The sequence below is a fragment of the Rhinoderma darwinii genome, chromosome 13 (genome assembly GCF_050947455.1).
Source record: "Rhinoderma darwinii isolate aRhiDar2 chromosome 13, aRhiDar2.hap1, whole genome shotgun sequence".
NCBI classification, from domain to species: Eukaryota; Metazoa; Chordata; class Amphibia; order Anura; family Rhinodermatidae; genus Rhinoderma; species Rhinoderma darwinii.
The window spans coordinates 33,006,429-33,012,156 of NC_134699.1; positions in this window are offsets into that span (position 1 = coordinate 33,006,429).

A 5,728-nucleotide genomic window follows, 5' to 3' on the forward strand; every position below is an offset into this window, starting at 1 on the left:
GAAGATATTTGGCTGGTGAGAAAAAAATATATACGTAATGGTTATATATTGGGGGATGGATTGATAACTTATTTTATTGCCAAGTTCTGTTGGTGACAGAGGGTGAATTTTTGCTGCTAATTTCACCCTTTGCAATACAAAGTGTCAAATATGCAATCACTTCGCAGCAAAATCTTTGCTGCGGATCCACGTGTCACATGGTTATCCACTTAAATCCGCAGAAGAAATTTTCTGCCATGTGTGAATCCAGTCTAATGGTACAGTGCTGGTCAAATCACTACATGCGTTGCCTGTCACGGGAATGTTAGAGGGTGCAGCGTTGCATGAAAGGTAGCTGTCTAATACAGGCATTACTTATGACACAAGCAATGCCTGTTGCCGTTCGACATGTAAACTCCAAGAGTTAATGCCATTATGAATTAGGGGCAGGAGGTAACTTCTGTAATGAAGACATACATATATACAGTGAAGGAAATAAGTATTTGATCCCTTGCTGATTTTGTAAGTTTGCCCACTGTCAAAGACATGAACAGTCTAGAATTTTTAGGCTAGGTTAATTTTACCAGTGAGAGATGGATTATATATTTTAAAAAAAAACAGAAAATAACATTGTCAAAATTATATATTTATTTGCATTGTGCACAGAGAAATAAGTATTTGATCCCTTTGGCAAACAAGACTACATACTTGCCAACTGTCCCAAATTTGCCGGGACTGTCCCGAATTGACAGAGATGTTCCCGGCAAATTACTGTCCCGGGACCTGCTACATTCAACTGCTACTTTCCGCTTCCTGCCCTACCATTCACTCCTACTGGAGTGAATTCCCCGGCCAAAGCGTTGCCGACGCCCAGCCGGGCATTCCGCTGAAGGAGGTACCACTGACGTTACGGACCTTGTGTAGCGTCCATGGCCGTGGGCCATCGGGTTTACTCACCGCCCGACGCCCGCAGCCATGGATCATTGAGCGCTGGCTCGCATCTCCTTCCTAGGAGACTCCAGCTCTCACTTCTGCTCCGGTCCGCTGTGTCCCGTAGGAAAAGTGGAAATCATAATCAACTGCCCATGCTTTCCCGGACTATAAGAAGGGCCCTGCCCTTCTGATCCTTGCCTAAGCATTGTTGAGGTATGTGCACACGACCTATTTTCAGACGTAATGGAGGCGTTTTAAGCCTCGAATTACGCCTGAAAAGAGGGCTTTAATACGTCTGCAAACATCTGCCCATTGCTTGCAATGGGTCTTACGATGTTCTGTGCAGACGAGGTGTAATTTAACGCGGCGTCAAAAGACGGCGCGTAAAATTACGCCCGCGTCAAAGAAGTGCAGGACACTTCTTGGGACATAATTGGAGCCGTTTTTCATTGACTCCATTGAAAAACTGCTCCAAAAACGCGTGTCTGAAATTCACGAGCTGTTTTGCGTTGCCGTGTGAACATACCCGAAGTGTATCCCAAGTCTGTCTTGCAAATGGTCCCTAGTGGTTTCCCGTTCCAGTTGTTACCCGTGCCCTGTTACCTGTTCCTGCGCCTACTAGTGTTGGAGTCGTGTCTACTGCACCTGCTGTCGTTTGCCACATCCTGTGTCATCTGCCACGTCCAGTATGATTCGCCACGTCTGGTTCAACGTGCTGCACCTGCTATCATCTGCCACGTCTGGCGTACCTGCTGCACCCATCTCCATCCGTGTCAAAGCCTCGGGCACTGTCTGGACTATTCAAGTACCCCTGTGTGGGACTTTGTATTGCTGGGGTGCTCTGTGGTTTGGCCAGCTGCCTCCCCGCTATGGCGGCACGGCTTAGTGGGTCCACTTACTCAGACTGTGACACCTTGTATGGACTGTGAAGTCAGGGCTCTCTCTGAGTGGAGTTCCCGGCAGGGCATCGGCTTTGCCCAGGGATTCTGGTGCTCCAGGAGTAGCCCATGACTTTACTGTCCATATAAGATAGCGCCACTGTAGCTCCGTGAAGGAGCGGAATCCCCCTGTGGCTGGGGATTCTGCTTCAGAAGTTGCCCCTGAAGTCTCTGTCCATATGTGGACAGGGACATCAAGTGCTCTGTCCAGGAGCGGAATCCCTGGCCACACGGGGATTCCGCTCCTTCAGGGAGCTACAGTGGCGCTAGTAGATAGCCGAGCTCTGCTGTAATGTTCAATAGTATCTGCGTCCTAAGGATGCAGATACTATGCAATGTGGTGTTGCTACTGCTGCTGAAAGAGGTGCCGCCAGCCATGGGGGAACGTGCACCCTCCTGCCTGGTGTTGCTGCTAGCAGCAACGCCACTGAGAGAAGAAGCCCCTGGGAGGAAAGGCAGCTGTTGAGTTGCCGGGCCTGGGCCCTTCTGAAACACAAGCAGGGGAAGGGAGCCAACGCAGCGCCACCTTCCGGCTGCTCGAGTGATGCACCCCCCTAAGGCCGGCCCTGATGTGAACACATGACTTAACTGTCCATATAAGGGCAGTGACGTCAGGGGCACCTCCTGCGGCGGAATCCCAGACCAGAGCATTGCCGACACCTGCCCAGGGATTCCGCTCATAGAGGGAGCCATAATGGCTCTATCTAGGGAGGAACTATCTACAGGGGGAGTGTGTGGCGTCCTCTACAGAGGGGGGTGCATGGCGTCCTCTACAGAGGGTGTGTGTTTGCGCGCGTGGCGTTCTCTACGGAGGGGGTGTGGGTGCGTGGCGTCCTCTACTGAGGGGGGGCCTCTACAGAGTGGGGGGGGGTGTGTGTTGTCCTCTACAGAGCCGGGGAGGGTGCGTGGCATCCTCTACGGAGGGGGGGGGGGGTGTGTGGCGTTGCATCCTCTATAGTGGAGGGGGTCTGCGTGGCACCATCTACAGGAGGGTCATGTGGCACTATCTGCAGAGAGCAGTGTGTGGCATCATTATCTATAGGGAGCAGTGTGGAGCACCATCTACAAGGGGCACTGAGTGTGGCACTATCTACGCTGGTTTTTACGCTACCAGTAGTGGTCAGCACATATCGAATAGCCCTAGTGATAAAGTGAGACATCACCTGCCTGTAAACAACCAGATAACCGGAGACATACCGGCCACCGTAGTAGTTGTCAGCCAAACTAGTGCAGAAATTCTGTTTGTTTTTTTGTATGCAGAAATTCTGGACACCCACGAGGTAAACCACGCCCCCATTAGACACAATAACCAAAGATGCCACACCCTAAGTGTCCCTGGAAATAAAATTCAAATGTTGGCAGCTATGGTATATACAACTGAGATTTTACGTTCAGACCCGAGAATTTATCAACATTTCTAGCTGGAGTATATTTCCCTCTGTGGCCAGGGGTGTTTCGGAGTTGAGGCAGGTGCTGTCTTCATACCCTCCCTTCATGATTGGACATTGAAATAAATGAAAATAAAATCCTCACTGCTCCGCTTCTCGCCAGATCTCCTCAGTCTTCCACATCAGACAATGGCGCATACAAGGTCCTGACACTGGGCAGCAGCATCAGGACCTTTTATAGGAAACGCAGCACACAACTTCCTGATGCTGGACATTGTGTGTTGCGTCGCATAGCTACGCCACTGACACCAGGGCTCCAGAGGTACAGAAAAAGATAACCCCATTTGCTGCCAATCACTTGCTGCTAGGGTCTATTTCTTATGGGATAATTCACAACTAACCTATTTTAACCTTTTAAATGCTATGTCCTGTTTGTACAATAATAACAATAATAAGGTTTATAATTAAATCAAAAGTGGAGGTGCACATGCTCTGTATAGATGGACTATGAACCCTCAGTGTCATTACCTCTGTTGGATCCAAGGAATCCCTGGCAGACAGTGTGCGGCAGATTTATTAATTCTGTACTAAAATATAGACCGAATAAAACTAGGCCAAAGAGGCATGAACTTCTTCAAATTAATCAGTGACGCCTGCTGTATTTGTAACTAGATGCAGCCTGCTAGATATGTTAGACACTTTAGGCCAAATGCACATGATGCGTATTATGCGTATTATGTGTGAAGTTGCCGCGCATTTCCCTGCGGCAAAACCGCAGCGTAATACAGTACCAGCAAAGTAAACTAATCTCATCTACACGTTGCAGAATTTTTTCGCACGTAAATTGACCTGTGGTATTTTAGAATCCGCAGCATGTCAATTTATCTTGCGTTTCCGCCTCAGAATTGTATCTAGAAAAAAAATGCACCTAAAACTGCACCTATTTCCGCATTAAAATTTAAAAACCGCACCTAAAAACACACTATTGGGTGCAGATTTTACTTGTGAAATTACCCGCGTTTTTAACGAGTTTAACGGCGGTTTTGATGCAGGTTTTCTGCACCAAATTACGCAACGTGTGCATGTAGCCCTACTGTTCCTTACGCCACCTCATGGCTGGTGTACTTTACATCAATATTTTGCAGCAAAATTTTTTTTCCTTTTCTTAGACACTGTTGAATGAGGTGTAAAAAGTGTCTAAAACCCATGAAAAATTTGCGGTACACTATGTACCCCACTTTTTCCTGGAATTTGTGTAACTCATGTAATGAGAGTATGACTGTTGTAGTCCAATGCATTAACTGAAAATAAACCGTGCCACTGAACGCATTCCTGTGGATGCTGCTGTAGCATAACAAAAGTCGCTGGTATTACCATAGGCTGGTGTTTTATGGGCATGAGGCTGAATTTTGCCCCCTGTATTAGAGCCGCAACCCCTGGATCCCTCTGCAGTAGTGCTGAAGAGAATTTAGGTCACAATAACACCCTGGTGGTTTACGTTTAGTGCAAAAGAACAGTGGCAGAAGGGGGTTCGGGTCGGTGGATTCACACATTGCGTACGTGTTGCGGAATTTTGGTTGCAGTATCCGCCCCGAAATTCTGCAACAAAGTACAGTACAAAGTAAGTGAATGATTGGTATTTGTTTAAAAAAAAAATTCACTCAGTGTAAAAAAAATCCACCACGTATTCTAGGTGTGCTGCTGATTCCTAAATCCGGAGCATGCCCTATCTGTTGTGGAAATGCCACGGATTTTCACTGAAGATTTTACTCATTGCAGTGCAATAAGGGAAATCCACGGCTAGATTCCGCACCAAAATCAACAACAAAATCTGCATTCAACACATGCGGATATCATTGTGAATTTTGGTATGGATATTTAGGCCGGTTCCACAGCGTAATTTTTATACGCGGTGTAAACCTAGCTTAAAGAGGCTCTGTCACCAGATTATAAGTGCCCTATCTCCTACATAATGTGATCGGCGCTGTAATGTAGATAACAGTGGTTTTTATTTTGAAAACGATCATTTTTGAGAAAGTTATGAGCAATTTTAGATTTATGCTAATTACTTTCTTAATGCCCAACTGGGCGTTTTTTTACTTTGGACCAAGTAGGCGTTGTGGAAAGAAGTGTATGGCATTGACCAATCAGCGTCATACTCACGAGATCACGCTGCGCTGTCACATACACCCACATTAACTTTACTGAAGTGTCTTGACAGTGAATAGACATCACCCCCAGCCAGGACAATATGTCTATTCACACTTCCGACACTTCGGTAAAGTTTGTGTGCACAGCGTGATCTCGGAAATTGGCTTGGTCCTTATGGTCTTTAAAGGGTTAATAGTGGTGTAAAAACGGACCTAAAGAGAAGTTTCTCCTATATCCTGGTCGGTGTGGGAGGGCACGTGGGTCTCTGATATAATTGCGCATACACAAGCTAACATAAAGTAGTAGGGTCAGTTCAAAAGTTATTACAATACAATTAAA